Consider the following 22,142-nt stretch of genomic DNA (forward strand, 5'->3'; position numbering starts at 1 on the left):
CTCAGCAGGAGTCTTAACTCAAAAAAAAAAAAAAAGGCAACCGCCACCAACTGCCAACCGCAGGACCGTTAGCTCGGCTTTTCACTTTCTCTTGCTCTGCTATGTCAGCACGTCCATGGGGCATGGGAGATCTTTAAATCCCATAACCCTTACAAGTAGCTAGAATATTAGGAGGAAATGGGTTCAAATCCCACCTCTCACATGAAGTTTTGTGACACTGAACAGGTTATCTAACCTCAATGTATCTCAGGCAGTTCCATAGACTTTATCACAAAGACATAGTGGATTATGATATCCTCCAATGGAGAGGGTTACTGTGCATTAGGAGCCTCCATGCTAACAGAATTAAAGAATTTTCATATTTAATTAGATGCATGTGTTAATTTTATATCCTCTACTCGTGTATTCCTAGAGATAGAGGCATGGATATATATATAGCAGACAACATGCTGGGTTTGGAGTTAGAGAGATATGAATTCAAGTACCTCTGGTACTTGCCACTTTATAGGGAAGTCAATTAACCCTAAAAGACCCTCAATTTCCTCCTCTGTAAAATGGGATAATGGCATCTACATCACCTCCCCATAGAGCTGTGGTAAAGCATTTTGTAAGCCCGCTACTATGTTGCAAACTCCTTGAAGATAACCGTCATGTCTTGTACCTCTATGTATCTTCCTAAACATGTAGAATAGTGCTTGATGCATGATACACATTCAAATAAATTATTGATTGAAATGAATGAATGAATAAGTGATTCCAGAGTCCTGGACCTAGAGTCAGAATGACATGTGGGTTCAATTCCTGCTTCTCCATGCTATTTGAACATGAGTAAGTCATTGAAATTCTCTTGGCCTCATTTTTTTTCTTCTGTAGTAGCTTAGAGGGTTGTCATGAGATTCTAACAAGATAACTTTGCAAACTTTAAAATGCTACAGAAATAGTTATTAATATTGTTGTTTATTATTACCCCTGAAGGACTCCATAGCGCTAATTACATAGTAGATGCTTAATAAACTTTTGAGTTTATTAAGCTTTTGAATAAATGCTCAATAAATGCTTTTAATAAATGCTTTTAACAAACTCAATAAATGCTTTTGAGTTACTGGAACCAGCATGGTACAGTGAAAAGAGAGCTGGCTTTGGGTCACTGGATGTGGATCCAAAACCCACCTCTGACATTTACCACCTGTGTGATCTTAACTTCCCTGGGCTTCAGTTTTCCCATCTTTATAAGTAATAGATTGGATTAGATAGTCCTTGAGGTTCTTTCCTGCTCTAGATTCTATGGTCCTGTTTTTATTGAGGTAGTCTTCTATATAACAAAGAGCATTGGATTGAAAGGGGTAGACATGGGTTTGAGTCCAATAACTTCTATCAATAAACAGCTGTATAATATTGGGCAAGTTACTTCCCTTATCAGCTGACTTATCTATAAAAGGAAAGAGTTAGCTTTACATCTAAGGAAACTGAGATTCAGGGAAGTCAAGTGACTTACTCAAAAGCACTTACTTATTTGGTGATGGAGCTTAAATTCAGATGATCTCTACAGAGCAAAATTATGACACAGGCAAATTTGTCTTTGAGTATTCCTTCTCCTCTTCCTCCTTCCTCTTCTTCTTCTCCCCTTCCCTCTCTCATCCCTCCTATCTTAGCTACTGTATTTATCTAGAGCAGGAGGTCTTAACTTTGGGGTCTATGGAATACTAGGACAGATTTTAGGGGGTCCCTGAACTTGGATTGGAAAAAAAAATGCTATATCTTTATTTCAACATAATTGGTTTCCTTTATAGTCCTTATGCATTTTATTTTGTGCCTTTGCAAAAAATTATATAAGAACTGGTCCAAAGGCTTCACCATACTATCAAAGGGGGACTAATGACACAAAAAGGGTTAAGAACTCCCATAAGTCTATAGTCTAAGATCAAATCAAGATGCCTGGTCTTGTGTCTAATATTGGCCAGCTGTATAACCTCGAACAATTCCTTTTTCATTTTTCTCAATTTCCTCTCTTGAATATTTATTATAAAAAGAGAGAAAAGAAGTTTAATTTCCTCTGAGTTCTTTTCAATAGTCCATAGAGCATAGGTACTCAATAAAGGACTATTGAATGAATGAATGAATTGAATGAATGACTTAACATGACTGAATACCTGATCACTCTTAACCCTAGGAGCCTGAAGACAAGCAAAGATTTGTAGCTATTCCCCCTGTTCTGAAATAACAAGACTTCACAATGATTATTAGGTTTCAGAGTGAGGACAATCCATTCTTCTAAGGTCTTCTTTCAGAGGTGACTATTCATGGGTTCTCTATCCTTTGCATTTCCCTGGACCCCCACTTTTTCCAACTGTGAATTTCAGCCCCAGATTTTACATTATTCTTATGTTATCTTGAAATATAATCCTTTTTACAGTCAACTGACATGTTTTCTCGAAGAAAAATGTATCCCCTGCTCTATGAAAATATAAATTAGGACATTAACTCTCGGCCTCACAGGCCAGCCTCATTCTCAGGCAGTAAAGCATGTCATAACATAAAACGTCCCCCTCCCAAAAAAAAATCCCCATACCTTAAAATAACACCCAGAATCTGGCTGTAGTTGGCAGCAACCAAGAATTTTGAAGCCTAGGCTTTCCTCATCATCTCAAAAACTTTAGAATTGACTTCTAACAGAAACAATAGATATTCCTCCGCAAAATGGGCAATATGTTGAAAGAAGAAGCTGTGAGGTACCATGTGGTACAGTGGAAAGTGTGTTAAATTTAAATGATCTCAATTCTAGTCCTCACTGTCATGAATTAATTGTATGACCTTGGTCAAGTAATTTCTCTTCTGGGATCCCAGATGTCGTATAACATAGGGATCTGACCTGACTACTTCATTGTGTTATGACAATCCAGTGAGATAGCTTAAATGAACAAAATATACAGAAGTACATTTTGATGTGTATGAGGAAGGGGAATTCTATTTTGAGGGTGTTTCTCCTTTCCTAGTACCAAACCCTTTATACTGAATGCTCCAGAGTGTTGTGTTTCCCCCACTCATCCTGCCATCCCATGGGGCATGCCATATTCTATGTGTTGTTTATCATTCTAGAATTTTCAGTATTCTGTGTCTTGACCTCTCATCACTGTGCTATTCACTTGCTAAGATAATAAAGTTATATATAGTGAACTATTTATGGAAGATGATGGCTTATTGTATTATCTGTGCCAGGTAAACTACTTATGTTTTGACAAAGGTTAATAATGACTTAAGTGAAAGGAATTCTGGGAGCAGGGACCATTCCACTTTTGTTTTTGTATCCCAGAACTAAACCCAGTGCCTGGCATAAAGGATGATAAGGATGAGGACTAGACCTATAATCTCATTGGAATAGGTAAGTTCTGGGTGAAGAAACTGTCTCTACCTATGCAGGTAAGCAACTTCTTTGCAACATACAGTCTTAGAAAGTTGACTAGAGCACTAAGAAGTTAAATGACTTGCCCAGGATCACATCATTGATATGTATCAGAGGCAAGATTTGAATCCAGATTTTCCTGGCTTTGTGTTTAGCTCTCCAAGCTGCTCACATTAAGCACTTAATAAATGCTTGATTAATAGATTTATTAATTTTGTCCTATTTCAGGGAAGATAAAATGTTGCATGGAGAATATTTGAAGGAACTGGATGTTTAGTTTGGAAAAGATGTGAGGGGAAGGTGGGTGAATAATGCTTGTGAAGGGGGATATGATAATATCTTAAAATTTTTGAAGAACTGCCCTAAGGAGAAGGAGATGGAATTTAAAATATTTCAATTGCAGAATCAAAGATTCTCAGAGATGGAAGATACCTTGCAAATCATATGAGCCAACGTACACCTGATGTGGAATCCTCAATATAACATCTCCAACAAGTGGTCCTCCATCCTCCCTTTGAAGTCCACCAGTGAGGTCCACCTTTTCCCAAGATAGCAGATTCTCCTTTCAGACAGATGTAACTTATAGGAAGAGAGACCTTATGGCTCAGTGGAAAGAGTTCTAGAACCAAAGGACATGAGTTCAAATCCTACTTCTAATATTTACAACTTGGGGGACCTTCAGGAAATCACTTAACCTCCCTCATCTTCAATTTTCTTACTACAAAGTAAGGGAATTGGATTACATGACCTCTAAAGACCCTTTCAAGTCTAATTCTATTATCCTAGCTTTTTTCTCCTTATGTTCACTTGAAAACTTCCTCTTTCTAATTTCTGTCCTACTTCTACCCTAGAGGATCAAGCAGAACAATTCTAAATCCTTTTCTGCATGATAGCACTTACTATGTCCTTCCTGCCCCAATTAGCCAAATTCTTCTCTTCCACAAGCTAAACATCCCCCATTATTTCAACAGTCTTCACATAGCATAATCTCTAGTCCATGGTCTCACCTTCTTATTTACCTTCTGGGCACAGTTCAGCTTCCAATGTCTTTTTTTCTTTAATGTAGCATCCATAGGGAATGATTGAATAAGTTGTGGCATATGAATGTAATGGAAAATCCTTGTTTCATAAGGAATAATGAGCATACAGATTTCAGAAAAAACTAGAAAGGCTTGCATGAACTAATGCTGAGTGAAGTGAGCAGAACCAGGAGAACATTGCACACTATCATAGCAACATTGTGTGGTGACCAACTTTAATAGACTTTGCTCTTCTCAGCAATGCTATAATCTACAATTCCAAAAGACTCATGATGGAAGATACTACCCACATCCAGACAAAGAACTATGGGAGTCTGAATGCATGAAGCATACTATTTTCTCTTTTTGTTGCTTTTTTTCTTTCTCATGGCTTTTCCCTTTTGTTCTGATTCTTCGTTTACAACATGACTAATATGGAAATACTTTTAACATGATTGTACATGTATAACCTATATTGAATTGTATGCCATCTTGGGGAAGAGAAAGGAGAGGGAGTGGGGAAAAAATTTAGAATTCAAAATCTTATAAAAGGGAATATTGAAGACCATAAATAAATAAATAAATTGAATTTTATATGTACACATATTTATATACTATGTATGTATATGTTATATATATGCTATATATGTATATACTATATGCATACATACATAGACAGATAGACAGACAGACAGACAGACAGACAGACAGATAGATAGATGGATGGATGGATGGATGGATGGATGGATGGATGGATGGATGGATAGATAGATAGATAGATAGATAGATAGATAGATAGATAGATAGATAGATAGATAGATGATAGATACATAGATACATGGATACATAGATAGATGATCTGGCTTGAATATAGTGAAATTATTACCCTACTCATTTTGGAAAGTAGGTCTTTTGACTCAAAACTTAGTGCTTCTTCTACTGCATTACACTGCCTCATCAACAACCTGTAAGGGTGTAGTGTTACATATACATATAAAGCACTACTAGGTCCACTTTTCTTGGAATGAGAGAATCGATCTATCCCAAGGCATTCTAGAATGTGAGAGGACCTAGCACACTGCCTTGCATATGGTTGATGAATTAGCATCCTGTTAACTCATTTATCATTTAGAAATCTGTCTGAAACAACTTGAACCAATCACATTTTACTAAAATTGATCTGTATCATCAAACTCAAATTCTAGCACTTGGGAGATCTAAACTTAACACACATTATATAAAATAAATATTGAGCTGAACTTTATAATTCATTTCTACAACTTGCTTTCTTTTATGTAGATCATCACAGAAACATGAGAGCATGACATTGGTGTAGGGCAACATTTAGGGCCGTCTTAGTTCCCTCCATTCTCCATAGACTGATATCCTTACCTTCTCTTTTCTGTAGAGCCATTTCTTTCTTTTTTTTTTTTTTTAGCTTTTTGGAGGGCAATTGGGGTTAAGTGACTTGCCCAAGGTGACGTGGCTAGTTTTTGTGTTAAGTGTCTGAGGCCTAACTTGAACCCAGGTCCTCCTGACTCCAGGGCCAGTGCTCTATTTGCTGTGCCACCTAGCCTCCCCTATAGCGTCATTTCTTTTTAGTGATAGTTTGTTTTTCCTTGCTGTTTCTTTCTTCATCCAATTCCATTCGAGAAATATTTATTAAAAGGCCTACTATGTGCAAGGTACTATGTACTGATGTTAAAGAGACATAAAAGAAAAAAGTGTATCCTCAAGGAGTTTATGTTATACTAGAGAATAAAGCCTCTACACCAACAAGATAATTTGATAAAGGGAAGTTTTCAAAAAAAAACTGGTACACTTATTGTTTTACAGGTATACATAATAAAGTCAAGAAGGTAGTCTAAAAACTTTTAGAATAGCATTTATGTGTGGTTAGATACATTTTTGCAGCAAGAAAATTATTTTGTCAGCCTAGAAGGAAAAAAATGAAACAAAATTGAGGACTCAGACAGAAAGTCTTACAGGTTTCTTTTGTTTTGTTTTGCTTTAGTGTTGTTTTTAGAGCCCCAGAAATAGGTTGGGGGGGTGAAGGTCTCTCATAAGGAAACTAGGTGAGAGTGACAGAGACTCTTTAAATCTAAACTAGGTAGAGACTTGGGACTAAAATGTGGCCCCCTCACAAAAAAGAAAGCAAGTTGAGAAAGTAATCTTCATCATAGCCTAAGGGTATTCTACCTCACTTTTGGCCCTTAGCTGTCTCACAGTCTCCGAGATTCACAGCATATTCCCCTTGGGAACAGCATGATGAAATCCTCAGAATGCATAGGTGTGACTGCAATTTTAAAGACATGCATTGCCACACTACATGTGTGCCTTTGCCATGTGCATTCCATGTGCAACTGTGTTATTACGTGTATCAACTCTTTTCATTAATAATGCATGTATGTATATGAAGCCTAGGCTTATGGAAGAAATGTTATATTGCTTCTTTTCTGACCATGCTATTTAATTAAATGCCTGTGCTTTGGACTGTGTTCTCTGGATGACTAATAAAAAAAAAATAAAAAATGATTGGTGAGGGCTCATCACATATAACTTTTTTTGTTTTGTTTTAATATATATGAACCCATGATATACCACACACCTGCAGTAGCTTTTATATTTGTAGCTGTTACATTTGGGATATAACATTAAGAACTAAGGCATAAGTAAGTCTTCCCGATGGAAGGTGGTGCTTACATTGGGTCTTGGAAGCTCAGGATTTGAGAGGTAGAGGTGCATTCCAAGGATGATGGATAGACTTGCAAAGGCACGGCAATGGGAGAAAGAAACTCGAACCTTTCATAACTCAGGGGACACTAGCAAAATTCAACTTCTTTCTCCTCTTATTCTGCTGAGACAAATATCTTTTTCTCACTGAATTTTCCCTATACTTTCATTCCTATCCATGTCCACAATCCAAATCTTCCCTGCTTTTGTATTTCATGAATCTCCACTTTATAATTAACTAACTTTCATTCATCCTAGATCTATTCATCTCACATTTTCTATTACTTTTCATTAGAACATATAGTGAAATAAGAATCTTACACAGACTCTCAGGAAACTTGTATAAAGATGACACACAAATGCATGAAGTCTTCCTTTTGTGTCAGCTTAGATGCCACTTCTTATAAAAAGCTTTTATTGATTCCCTTATGTAAGTCCTCTCTCCATCAAATTATCCTGTCTCTTCTTATCTGTTTATGTGCTGAATCTTCCAGTAAAAGGTCCATGAAAGCATAGACCTTCATTTTTATCTTTGTGTTCCCATGTCTTGCATACAATAGGCATCTAATAGGGGTTTATTGAATTGAATAGACTTCTGTATTGCTCCAGAGTACAGAATTAGGACTACTAGGTAGAAACTAGAAGAAAAGAAATTTCACCCCCTATAGGCAAGAGCTTTCTGCCAATCAGAATAGTTGAAGGAGAGAATGGATTACTCCTTAAATTTACTACCCATAGAAAAGTAACTACTCAGCCTCAATGGCTACATGCTAGGGAGGTTGGGAATAGAAAGAGTGGGGGTGGGGAGAAAAGGAACTTTCTGCAAGAGGTAGGAGTTTGGGTTAGATTGCCCTTGAGAACTAGAAGAAAGATACAGGATTTTATCTTGAGAGGGGTAGTAGGGTGTAATGAAGTTTTTTTTAATGAGTATTCTTGAAAGAAGTAGGAAAGGAACCAGTAGATAAGGAAAAAGGTTAACATCAGAGACAGAAATAGAGACATAGAAAGGAGTGGTTAATGAAGGAGGGATAAATATGCTGGAGAAGATGGGAGAGAATGGGATCAAGGGCACATGTATAAAAGTTGGCCTTGGCAAAGAAAAGGGATACTTTATTATTAGATACTAGGGGAAAGAAGATGATGAGGTCAATAGGTTTTGAGATGAAGAGAAGGGAAGCAGAGGGAGCTCATGGAAAATGGCCATAATTTTCTCAGTAACATAAGAAGCAAAGACATCAGCTGAGAGGGTGGGGAAGGAGAGGTATGGGAGGCTAAAGGAAAGAAGGGAAAGTTTGTCATAGATTCTGTGGGGAGAGAGGAGAGAGAGAGAGAGAGAGAGAGAGAGAGAGAGAGAGAGAAGAATAAAAAGCTTCCCTTCCTTCTGCAAGAGCCTCTTTGAAGTTGGATAACAAATTTGTAGTCTGACTAGTCAGCATGGTTGTGTGACCTCCAGTTTTTTTTAGCAATGTGAAGAGTGAAGGATGGGGATGGTGATACTAATCCAGGACTGAGCTTTATTGAAGTATGCATGAGCTTTGATGGGACAAGAAAAAGAAAGGTACAAGAATAGAGAATATTGTGATGTCAAGTTGGTTAACTACAGAATGGTGATTGAGAATGGTGAAAAATGAAGTCAGCATAGGGGTAACAGCTGGGGGAAATGTTGAGGAATAGAGGGAGTGAAGATCATTGGAGAACACTTTTAGGAGGGGTGACACACAGGGAGTGATGCTCTAACAAAAAAATGTCAGATTTTAAAAAATAAAGTAGAAAACTTCCAGGTAATGGTGAAGTATCTGGTGTGACCATCCTTGTATTTGGCTAAGGAAAAGTATTGGTATTAGTCATGGGATCTGAGTAACAAAATTTAAGGAGCACCAATAGGAATGCTGATGTCCCCTGGAATAAGACAGTAGTTGGGAAGAAAAGGAAGACAGCAAGTTAATTGCTGAACTCCTTGAGAAAGGAAGGTAGCTAGTATATAGCAACTACCATTATCTGTATAGGGAAAAATGTTAATAGAATAAACTTCAAAGACAGAGAGAATTTTCTTAGTGATGATTTCGAAGTTAGAGTCAGTCCAGAAGTGGCATTAGGGAGCAAGGAATATTGAAACTTTCTTTCTAAGACAAGTGAACTGGGGATATTGAGAGTGAAAGTATAGCCAATACTGGGGTATTGGATGAGCAGTGATGCAGTGTAGACTCAGAGAAGCCAGGTCTCAGTAAAAGCAAATCAATAGAAGGAATATAAGAGGATGAGGTCCATAAAGAATGGAAATTTGTTCACTATTCAATGGGAATTCCAGGGGCTGGATATAATCCTGTATCTTTACTCTATTTCTCAGCCAATATCTTAGAAAAACCTGTCTATACCTGTTGCCTCCATTTGCATTAACTGGACATTCCATGGACATCTCATATCCAATAAGTCCAAAACAGAACTCATTCTTTCCCTTCATACCTTCTTATCTTCTAAACTTCCATATTTAAAGGGACAACCATTCTTCTATTTCCCCAGGTTTGTAACTTTGGCATTAATCTTAACTCCTCATGCTCCCTCACCCCACCTCTCATACCCATTGACTTTGCTACCCCTACAACATCTTATATACTATCTGTTCCCTCTACTCACATGACACACTGTAAAGTATGGGCAGGCATAAGGAGGGAAACTGATTGAGGCAGGGTTGAAGAGTATGGCAGTGAGAGAAATGGAGGTGAATTTAAGGGATTTTAATGATTAAATTAGATGAGATGTTAATGATTAAATAATATAAGGATTCTCTCTCCAATTAGCCTACCCTAGTCAGCTAGGGTTGTTGAAATTCTTATTATGTTTGTTATTGTTGATCAGTCATTTCGGTCATGTTGGGGTGTATGGAGTGTTCAAGGAGGACCAAAGCCTCTTGAGTGAGGACTTGCTGAGCTCTTTTCAGGGATGCTCATCCATCTTTGATGTCCACCTGGCATTCAACTCTTGCCTGTGGCTCCAAGGAGATGTGGCATGCACAGCGGCCACACACCCCTAAACCATATCAGCACATGGGCTAAGCCAGCTTGAGTGTAAAGGATGGGCCTCAAACCCATCAACATGTGAAGAATTTCTCTGACAGAATAGATACATAAGAACAATTTGTTCCCACAGCCATGAATGTGGCTAAAGCAGGAGCTGCAGAGTCCTTAGAGCTTGAATAGGCATCAAAGATGCCAAGGTCATCCTCTGAAGCCCAGGCCGTCATCAGTCTTCCTGACTTTTGTCTTTCCACTGCACTTTGATGAGTCTGGAAGAGAAAGTGAGCCTGAAAACTTTGTGTAACTCTGCCTCACTTAAATCCAATTCATGCAAGAGTCAAGACATCACCTCATGATGTCATTGGTCTTCTTCAAAAACAAATAACAATATAGGGCTATCAAGAATAACAGAGAGTGGGAGTTTACTAGCTATAGGAGTGGTGGTAAGTGGCAGATGAATTATAATGACACAGTTTCAAAAGGGTTTTATTGTCAGATTAAAGGCCAGGAGTTCAAGGCATTAGTCACCCTGCCTAGTGATAAAGGCTGGGTGGTTAGTGTTGGAGCTCTCTGAGGTCAGGAAGCACTGAGCAAAGTCTTGTTCATACTATCCCAATGATCCTTTGGGCTAGGAGTGGGATGAGAAATATTTGATGTAGCTTGCCTGATAGCAAAGGGCAATTTCTCTCCAACTAAACAGTAGAAACTCCATGAGGATAAAGACTTTATTTCCCTCAGTACCTAGCATAAGGTCTCATGCAGAAGTCAGCAAATATTTGTTGTATGGAAGAATAAAACTACCTGTCTAATCCCGTAACTAGAAATACATCTTATGAGTATTTGGGAACCTAGAGGGAGACAATTAGCACTAACCCCTCCTTTCCTGATTCTCCCCTAGAAAGGACAACAGTGATGTAATAGGACCAGGCAGCAAGGCAGCTGAAGTCCCAAATTGGGATGAAGCAGAGGAGCCATACAGCAAATATCATTAGCATTGGACGGACAACTTATTGATTTCTCTTTCACTTTAGTCACGAAGCACATTGGTAAATAGCAGAGAATTTCATGAGAAACAGGCTGGGGCTAACAACATGGGAGCGAATACCAGTCATAAGAAGAGGGCTGTTGTAGAGAAATGCCCTCAAATTACTCAAGTCTAATTAATGACTCATAGTGTGATGCTCAGGGTAAAAATGTTCCAATCAAAAGTTTTTAGTATATTTAGGATTTGTTAAGCGCTTTTCACATGATTTTTTATTCATCTATTTGTTCATTAAACATTAATTGGGCACCTACTGTTTGACAGTTCTGGAGAAAACAAAAACAAAAATAAAACAATCTCTTCCTTCAAAGAGGTTTTATTCTATTAAGGGGGGGATGATAATGATGACATATTAAGTATAAAGTGCATAGTTCTTTATACTTTCCAGTGCACTTTCATACCAATGATTTCTTAGAGCCTCACATCTCTCAGAGAACTAGGTAGGTCAAACTTTATTATCCCCATTTAACAAATGGGGAAATTGAAGCCCAGATTAATTAAGTGAATTACCTAAGGCCACATGAAAAGTTCATAGCAGACTTGGAATTAGAATCCAGTTCTCATTCAGCTTATAGAGAAGATACTATTCTGAATCTGTTGAGGCTGAAAAGCTATTGAAATATAATGTTAAATACTTGAAGCTTTCTTTTGCAACATGTTCAGTACCATCAACATGCTTGAACATCTTATATTCTGAATTGGAATGTAAAGAACGGGCACAGAAAGGTAAGGAATCTTGTCTGTCATTCTTTTGAGGGGGTGGTATGATTCGCTTATAAAACCAAATGAGGTGTTCATCTCAAAGTTACAAAATGTTGAAAACAATTAAAAATATTTTCCTAATCACCAAGTAAGTTTTGTGCAATAGGTAAATAATTGGGGACAAATAATAGAAACCTTCGGTGGAAGGGCCACATGGTTTTATCCTAGATATCTAATGACTGTGTCAATAGGTCCACCCCATTTAGGTCCTAGCACTACAATGCCCAATATGCTATATGGAGCAGTAGAAATGACACTTAAGAAAACAGTCAGAAAATAGTGGCTGGAACAGACTGATTACATACCAAGGAAATCCATTCAGGAGATGACATAATCTGAAAAGCATTCATTTAAAATATATCTCAGTGAGAGAAAGATATCAAAATATTTTTTTAATCAGAGAAAATATTATTAGATAAAAAGTTGATGAAAATATTAAAATGATAGACACATTTGTTTACTTTCTTAACTTTGTAAAACTTTTATGAGAATGATCTATGCATTCAGTGAGGGTATACTTGATGAAGATACAAAAAGAGAACAGATAACTTTTTATAAAAAATATTCTATAGTAGACCACATCTTTTCAGTTACACAGGGTGAAAAAAATTAAAAGTGTGAAAAAACAAATGATCAATGATTAACAAAATTAAACACCTTGAGTATTTTAGTGAGTAGAATGAGTCAAAATGTTAAAGTCTCTCCTTCAACAAGAAATTTCTCATGTATGAGTTAATATAAATCTCTTCACAGAGATAAAACAGTTCAATAACTCTGATGACCAATATCAAATGGACATAAAACAAGAAGACAAAAGCTTACTCAAATGGTTTGCCGTTGTCACAGAGGTTATTTTGCATAATTCCAAGTTGGAAAAAGTGTCCCTCTAGAAGATGATGAAGTCCCCCAAACGCTCCTATTTGCAGATAATTTTTCTCAGTGGTACTCATGATTAATCAAAAGAGCTTAGTCTAAAATTCCATATTAAAAATGGATGAAAATGGTGATTTTTCTAGACTATTACATGCAATTAAAAGGTCAGTCTGTTGAGATAGTGCATCTATAATATCCAAGACAGACAAAGAATTGGACCCAGAACTGAATAGAAGGAGAGTGGGCTGAATTCTATTTTGGAAATTGAATCATCCTTTTAATTTGCATGAAACTCCCCCTTTTAATACAAATGTTCTCTTATTGATGTAAATATTGTGATGTTAGGGATATCTCCCTGTCTAGATAGGGAAAGTATAGAATCATGCCTCATGCCTCTTCTTAACTCAATGGACCAGGTACATGAGAGGTGCTCAATAAAACCTGATAGTTTTTAGATACTAGTCTCCTGTCAGGTTTAGGGGATACCAGATGTATATGGACTACAATAGGCCAACCCCAAACAACAGCAGAGTTGTTGAGAATGCACACATTCTCAATGAGAATAGTTTAACTGCTTCTAACACTCTGCTGTCAGAGCTGTTCACATTGAAATGTGAATTCACATGAATGCTGTTCACATTCACACAAAAGCAGAAATGTGGACAAACATGTATATATACTTCTCTAACCTTCTTTAGAAGATTCCCAGGAAACCCTGGTACTCCTTCTTAAAGGCATAGCACCTGCCACTCTTATCATCATTTATTTATACTCTGCTATTTCAGCTGGGCTTTGAGTACCATCTGAGAGCCCCACTTGGCAGTCCCTACCCACCAGTGTAACACACTTTCTAATAGAGGAAATGAAAATTTTTAAAAAGATCATGAAAATAATACACCTCTCTTTATCTCTCTCTCCCCTTCCCTCCCTCCTCCCTCTTCCTCTCTATGTCTCTCTCTCTCATCTTAGTGAAAACCTTTGTCAACTGAGATCTAAGATCCAGAAGACAGACCAAAGCATGTGCAAGGGCATACTTTACAGCAGAAGATGAGGGATACAGATGCTCCCAGCACATAATGACTTTGGCAGGTTACAAAGACAGAAACCTGCCTGCTGTGGAGCCTTGGGGAGTGGATGTAGAGTAGCTCACCCTTGAAGGGCAATTGACTGAATGTCTCATTGAGATCTTTGTTGAGACAGGAAAGAAAAAAAATAGCTTGGACTTTATTTTTACTCTTAGAGTGATCTTTCCCCCACATTTGCTAGGATTTTTTTTGTTTGCTTGGGGAGGTTTCTGAGGGGACAAAAGAGACTGGTCATATTTAAGATCAGATTTTTGGGTATTTAGCATCAGCAAAGTGAGGTAGTTACCTAAAGGAATTTTTGTGAGCACACCTGTGCTTAGAATACTGTGGTTAATGCACGTTTGCCCTGTACTTTCAATTAAATCTAATTAACAAGTTACAACTATAACATAATCCCGCTGATTAGCAGCAATTTCACCCAGGTGGCATATGAATTGGAAAGAACAGTGAGTTTAGGGGCAAAAGACTGGAATTTGAATTCCAATTTTGTTTCTCACTACGTGTGTGACCCTGGGCAGGTCATTTCATCACATTCTTGATTTGTAAACTGAGGAGTTTGGAAAAGGTGATCTTAGAAGGTCTGTCCAAAGATATTATGATTTAGTATTTAATGGCAGCTAGAGACTAAAACTGAATAAGGCCAGGAGAGAGAAAAAGAGTTTGCCAAAGTTTGGCAGAATGAGTCTGGTGATGAGACTATCAGGCTGAAGGGCTACTTTTCACTGAGCTCAGAAATTTAAAGCTCAAGAAAATTGACATACTTCGTTTGTGACTAAAGAATAATTCCTGACTCTGATGTTGATTCTCTACTACACCATGCTGCCTCCCATCTCTGACTCATAGTGTCTGTGTGACCACAGGCAAAAGTCATTTAACCTCTTAACTGCCTCAGGCAGCTCTCTGAGAACAGGAGTTTATGTACAATGTATGTGGTGATCTTCATTAATAAATGGTAAACCACAGAAGCCAGGTGGTAACAGGATAGGGCTTGCCAAAGCTCTATTAGATGCCAAACAATTCAAAACAAGAAAAATAGGATCAATAAATAAACGTTTATTAAGCACCTACTATGTGACAGGCACTATCTAAGCAATGTAACCTGGACACACCTCTCACTATCTTCCCTTCTCTCCACCTCAACAAAAAGAGAGTATTGAGTAAGGAACCAGGTGTTGGAGCTAGGTTGAAGGGTTGAGAGGAAAAATGAGCAATCCGGAAAGATAAAACAAAACAAAAGGTAAAGAGAAATAGAGATTAGGGACTTGGCAAACAAATTAAGTGTGTCTAAAACTTTAGAAGACCCCAGGAAAGTAAGACAGGCTGCTGTGTAATGATGTGTGTCTCATGGTGGTTTTCTTTTAATGGCACATTGGTTTTTGCTGGTTATGTTTCTTCTTGTCTCCTGTAGAGACTAGCTTGCTCCGATTCAGGAGTCAGATTTAAAAAAAAGAATGCTTTCATAAGCAGAGTTGTAACTAGACCAGGACTACAGCAGCTTTGACCTAGGCTACTCAGATTTAGAGGGGATCTATTTCCTTTGTGCATCTGAGGGGAACTTCCCTCCTTGACTGAGGTATAGAAATCCCTGGTTATTTCTTTATTCTAATTATTTGACCACTTATGAACTATACTTATGTAGATATAAAAGAGTGGAGAGGTAGGCAGGGGGAGAAAGTCAGCATGGTATTCATAACCCCAAAGTCTATACAAGCTGAAGACAAAGATGTTTAAGGAGGCTTAAATGCATTACTAGAGATCAGTTCCACCACAAATTAAGAAAGTTAGAGGTATTTAAAGGACACCCTTGACCTACTGAGGTTAAAAAGAGACTACCATGCCTTTCCACAAACTATCGTATAATACCCCAAACAGAGACAATCCTTCACTAAAAGAACATTAGTTTGGTGTAGCATGTTGTGGGAAAACCACTGTATCTGAGAGGTGATAGGTTACAGCAGGAAGAGTACCGGACTTGGAGTCCAGAGGACGCAGGGTCATATCCTCCATCTTCACTGTGGGACTTCGAAGAAGATACTTTATCTCTCTGAGTCTCAGACTCCTCATTTGTAAAATGAGGTCAACAGTTATAGCAACTACCTTATGCTTTTGTGAGTGTGTATGTATGTGCACATGTATGTGTGTGTGTGAAGATCATTGAGATAATATGTGCAAAGCATTTCCCAAAATGTAAATGTATACACACACATAATGGGGGAGGGGAGTGTAGGATGGGGAGGAGAGATAGAGAGAGAGAGAGACAGAGAAAGAGAGAGAGAGACAGAGAAAGAGAGAGAGAGACAGAGAGAAAGAGAGAAACTTTTATTTGGGTACAAGAAGTTTAAATGTAAATTCCACAGGTTCACAATCAGTAGCAGATCTAGGGTTAAAACCTGGATCTCTGATTCTCTCCCAACCCCACTCAAAATATTTATCCACCTGGCTTTCCTCTTCCCTGATGGGTAGGTTAAGCCAATCTTCACTGCTGTCTCCTTCTTTTGTTTTAGTTCCCAGCAAATTTGGACAAAGTGGTGAATCCTGCTGTCCAGAGATCTGGCTGACTTCAGCAGGATTCATTCAGCCTAGAGGAAAAAATAGAGGATGGATAGAAAAGCAGCCCTCTTTGATCATTCTTCTCATTCCCTCTTGGCTGATGCTTGGGTATTAGGACAACATATTTTCCATGACTTTGTCCAGTTGAGTTTTAAATAACTCAGATGACTGGCCATTTACCACTACCTCTGGGAACCAATTCTACCATATAATGGGTCTGACTGTTAGGAGATTCTTCCTGATACAATATTCCTGTGTTCAATTTCTTGATAAATTTTCTTTGACTCAATTTCATCCCATAAAGAAATCAATAGGAGTGAAAAAGAGAGAAGAAAGAGGCTGGTGAGGAGGGGGGAGGAGGCAGTGTCTATAGAAAAAGAGGGGAGGTAGGTAGAGCCAGGCATTCCTTAGGAAAAAAGAGCACAGAGAAAAAAGGGAGCCCCTTCAACTGAATGATAATATACCTGAGGCAGCAGAATCAATAGCAAATTCCCTGCCCAGTGCCTGGAACTCTCCATGCCAAAATGTATCTGGACATTGACTTCAGCAATCTCTATGGATTTGGTGAATTCTCAGACTGTTAACTTCAAATTGGTATTTAATCCATTATAAAATCTATCTCTACCCATGTTAACAAGCATTTGAACATTAATGACAAAGGAAAAGATAGGATCCTTCCCATCACACTGGGTTGTATCTATTGTTTTTCTCCCTTTTACATATTCCTGTGGCCACAGATGTTTGAACACTGGAGGCTTGGGGCTCTGAATGTTTGAGAGATTTCAGATCAAGGCAGGCATTTCCATAGAGGGATTTTCTGATTTCATAGTCATAGGCAGACCTGATTTCTCTGTTCCCTACCTAGTTGTGGAGTCAAGAACACTGTTCCCAAGCTCCACCTACTTTGGATGGATGTTATGAGGATAAAGAATACAATACAAAATACTTAAAGTGCACCTTTGGGGATTGCTCTAAAAAGCATTAGAGGATGGTACATTTTTGTTCCCATGACATTCAAAAACAGGTAACAAAATTCTGACATGACTTCCTTAATTAAAGCCCCCCCCTCCTGCTCCTTTTTTGGGGGACAGGGGTCATGGTGGTCCAGACTTCAAATATAATTGGTAAAGGATATTCTTGATGGGGAAATTCAATCTGCCAAATTCATATTAGTACCTGTTCCACAATTTATAGCTTTAGAGCAGGGCTTCTTAACCTTTTCCGTGTCACAGACCCCTTGGGCAGCCTGATGAAGCCTGTGGATGCCTTATCAGAATGTTTTTAAATGCATAAAATAAAATACGTAGGATCACAGAGGAAAACAATTTCATTTAAATACATTTATCAAAATAAGTTTTTAAAACAAGTTCACCAGCCTTAAATGGAATTTGAATTCAGGCCTTGCCAACTCTAAGTTCTGAGCTCTGTCTACTGTATAGCTCTGTCTCTTAGAAATGATATAATCTTGGGAAAGCTGCATCTGACTCTCCATTTTCTTCTCTGTAAAATAAGAAGCCTGGACTAGATTACTAGAGTCAAAGATTATTTGTGAGAACGGCCAGATGGCCATTCCCTAAATTGAAATAACTATTTGTTAGATTATAAACTCTGTGAAGCAAGACAGTGTCTAATCTAAACTTTGTATCTCTGTAGCATACAGCATAGGAGGCACTGAACACATGGGTCCTTAATAGATGTTTTTTGAACTTATGGTCATTACTATGCCATCTAGCTGAACAGAATAAGCAAAATCCTATATAAGTAAACATTAACTCAGCAGTTTTAGTCTGTATTTCAAAGTTGTCAAAGCAAGATTCTCAAAAGTCTGAATTTGTCAAAAGTAATTTCTGATGTTTACATGTATGTGTACACACACACACACACACACACACACACACACACACACACACATAAAGGCCCTTCACATATCCTTCTTGGCACCCAACAGAGAAATTTGTAATAACCATCATGGTCCGAGGCCTCCTTCTGTCCATTTTCTTCTTGACATTTCCATGACTTTTTGGAATACATTCACTAACTTAATTTGGAACCCCACTCATATCTTTAAGCTAGTTTGCTGTTAATGAATGCTTCATCTAATACTTAAGGACAACAACCACAACCCAGCCATGGGAGAATTAAAGGGTTCGTCGTAAGCGTTTCACCATACAGCCACACAGAGCTCATTGTGATATTTAAATCAAACTTTATGAGATTATAAGAGTGAAGAGATTTCCCTGTGTTATATAGATGAGCATAAATCATCTATCATTGCAAGGCAAGATGATTCACAGCCTGCAGGAAAGGGAGCTGGTACATGGAAAGGCCAGTGATTGTAGTTGTCGTTGCAGCAAATGAACAATGTGGGAAGCATCGGGGTTACTGATTCCAGAAGAAAAGAAGCACATTTTAGAGCCATTGTGAAGAAAGAATGCTGCCTGAAGATGGGAGTGAATTGCATTACCAATGCTGAAAGAGGCAAATATGTAGCCATGGACAGTATGTAAAAGGAATAACAAATATTTTAATTTCATTAGGAGTGAGCTGATGATGAGCTCTAGGGTCAGCAAGCTGGAAGTATAATGAGAAGGAAACATCTGGAGGTTACAGACACACGCACACACACACTATATGTGTGTGTATCTATGTGTGTATATATATATATATATATATATATATATATATATTGTATGTATGTATGTATGTAGATAGTTAGATAGATAGATAGACAGATAGACAGATAGATAGATAGATAGATAGATAGATAGATAGATAGATAGATAGATAGATAGATAGATAGATAGATAGATAGATCCAGGAGAAAATGATCATAATTACAATCTCTTACATGTATACAGCAATTTGCAAACTATAAATATTATCACACATGTTAGAGGAAGGTTATATGGAGGAGGAGATTGCATTAGCTGACCCATGAGTTTCCTTCTAAATATGTGATTTTATCTCCTGGGCTTTTAACTGAGAAGAAAGGGTGTTATTTCCGGATGGAGCAGCAATGGGTGGAATTTAACTATTCAGAACCTGAATCAAAACCTTAAGAGGGAAGAGGTATATATATGAGGATGAGAGCAAGACACAGGTAAGGAGGATTAGGTTGGTTCAAGGACCATTGAGAAATCAGCTTGTTTATTAGGTCTTCCTTTAATGCCCCAATCTGCTGTGATCCTTCTCTCACCTCCTAAAACCTTCATGGAGTGCTGTCTTGTATTGTGAATTCTTTTGGTATGTGTTTGTGTGTGTGTGTGTGTGCATGCATACGTGTACATGAGCACGAGAGCACTCACAAATGTGTTATCACCCCAAGTTTACTATGGACTCCAGCACAGAGGCCATGAAGCAAATCATCACCTTCCTACCATTCTCTCAGTGGCCTCAATAACTCAAAGATCCCTGAAAGATGCCCTCTTTCCTCCCTACCCAGGCTCCCAACCCCCAAGAGTAAAGGCATCCCTTTTCAAACACACCCATTACTAGCATCCTGCAGCTGTAGAAATCACAAAGACACTCTTACACTTCTTAATGTGGTTGGCTCTGCATACTCCCATCTCCAGAAGCTGTTAATTTGCCAGTATTGCTGCTGGAAGCCGGCACCCTCTGGTGGAACATCACAGTAACCACAAGACATCTCACACGGAATTCACAACAATGCTGGACATTTCTTTCTCCCCTGATTTTAAAACAAACAAACAAAAACCATATATTTCTTATGAAAACAAAGTGGGTCAAGGTCATATCACTGATCCATTTTAAATGAGGCTCTTTGGATGATCTACAGTGTGGTACAAAGGACAGAATTCTAGATTTGGATTCTGGCCTTGGTTCAAATCCTGACTTTGCCTTTAACTATCTGTGTGACCTTAAGCAAATCATTTACTTTCCTTGGGCCTCAGTTTCCATATCTGTAAAATAAGTAGTTGGATTAGATGACCTTTAGGGTCCATTCCAGTTCTAAATCCTATGATACCACGCAATGGGTTAAACATCAGTTTTGTAAGCACTGGCCTGGTTTTCTTTTGGCATAATATGGTTCCATGGATTTCTTTGGCAGCATCATCCCCTGGTTTGTTCCTTGCTTCTTTTCTCCCTCTTATTCCCAGCCAAATCAGGCTATAGAATTATGAGTATAAGACTAGGGTTACCAGAGGATGGGTAAAAATATTTTAGATGGAGAGTTTAGGGAAAACCCATTCAAAGATAAATGATAGTTTCTTCACTCACCAAGTTAAGAAGAATCAGGAGACTTGGGTTAGAATCCCATGTTACAGTAACTCACTAAGACTTTGAGTATGTCATTTAAGGTCCTTGTATCTCAGTTTTATCTTCTGCAAAATGAGACTAGAGGAGATGATAATTATGGTGCCCTCCAACTCTATGGTAAAACTATATACAGTCTCATTAGTAACACAACCACTCAAGGAAATTAATAAGTTAGTTAAGGAAGCAGGATCCAGTGAGATATCACCAAAGAACCCCTTGTAATGTGGAATAGTGACTTAAGAGGTGCTATTGTTCATCTTTACCCTAAAAGAACCCTATCTGCAAAGATCCCTCTTTAATACTATTGCACAAAGCAATATATAGAATCAATATATATATATATAATCAATATATAGAAATAGAATCAATACACCAAGAATATAGAAATTAAGACATAACATGTGAAAATTAAATGAACTGTTTCCATCAGGGTAGATGGTGAGCAAGGGCTATGAAGGGTTGACCTGCTTCTAGTGGGTGTGTGGGCTTTCCCAGGGTTTTATCAAGAACTTATGGTATAAGCCACATTGTATGGGGTATAATCCTTTTCATGAGACATCATTATCATCATTAATGTCAATAATTTGATAACCCTTTTAGGGTCCTGTGGTTTTCAGTGTGGTAGGAGATAAGAATAAGACATAGTCCATGCCTTCAGGAGGCTTAGAGTCTAATGAAAGTGATATACCCACAAAAAGTTAGTGGTGCCATGATTTCTTTGCTAAATGATAAATAAAGGGTATAGGCAATAAATGCTCTAGGATTCCACAGGATCAGAGAAATAGAGAATTTTAGAGGATCATATTATTACAGATAGAGCAAGAAAAGAATTTAGAGGCCATTGAGTGCAATGCCCTAATTTTATAGATGAGGAAACTTAGGCCCAGAAGTTTAAATATCCTAATCAGGGTCATACAACTAGTAAGTGTTTGAGGCCAGTTTTGAACCCAGGTTTTCCTGTGTCTAAATTCAGTGTCTTATCCACTACACCAGAGAAAGAGACTTTGGAGCTCAGCAAAGTCTACCTCACCTCCTCCTCCACACACACACACACACACACACACACCTCATTTTATAGAAGAGGAAATTAAGACCTAGAGAAGGAAGGTGTCTTGCCCTCGTCACCTAGCAGGTTAGTTGAACAAGGCTAGTCTCTTCATAATCTGTTGTTCTTTGCCTGTACTTGAAGTTCAATATGGTTGTAGCAACAGAGAAAACCTCCTAGAAGAGGTGGACCTTTAAGTTGGCCTTTGAAAGGTAGGGAGAATCAAGATCGATGGAAAGGAGTAAAGGGAGCAGTTCAGGTGGGAATCCTTCCTGCTGACAGTCTTTATCAACTCCCCTCTCCCCGGTGTCCCATAGAGTACTCTTAAAATAAGGTAAGAC

Source organism: Petaurus breviceps, unplaced genomic scaffold (genome assembly GCF_028583685.1).
Source record: "Petaurus breviceps papuanus isolate PSGF00001 unplaced genomic scaffold, PetGlider_PUasm1.0 37, whole genome shotgun sequence".
NCBI classification, from domain to species: domain Eukaryota; kingdom Metazoa; phylum Chordata; class Mammalia; order Diprotodontia; family Petauridae; genus Petaurus; species Petaurus breviceps.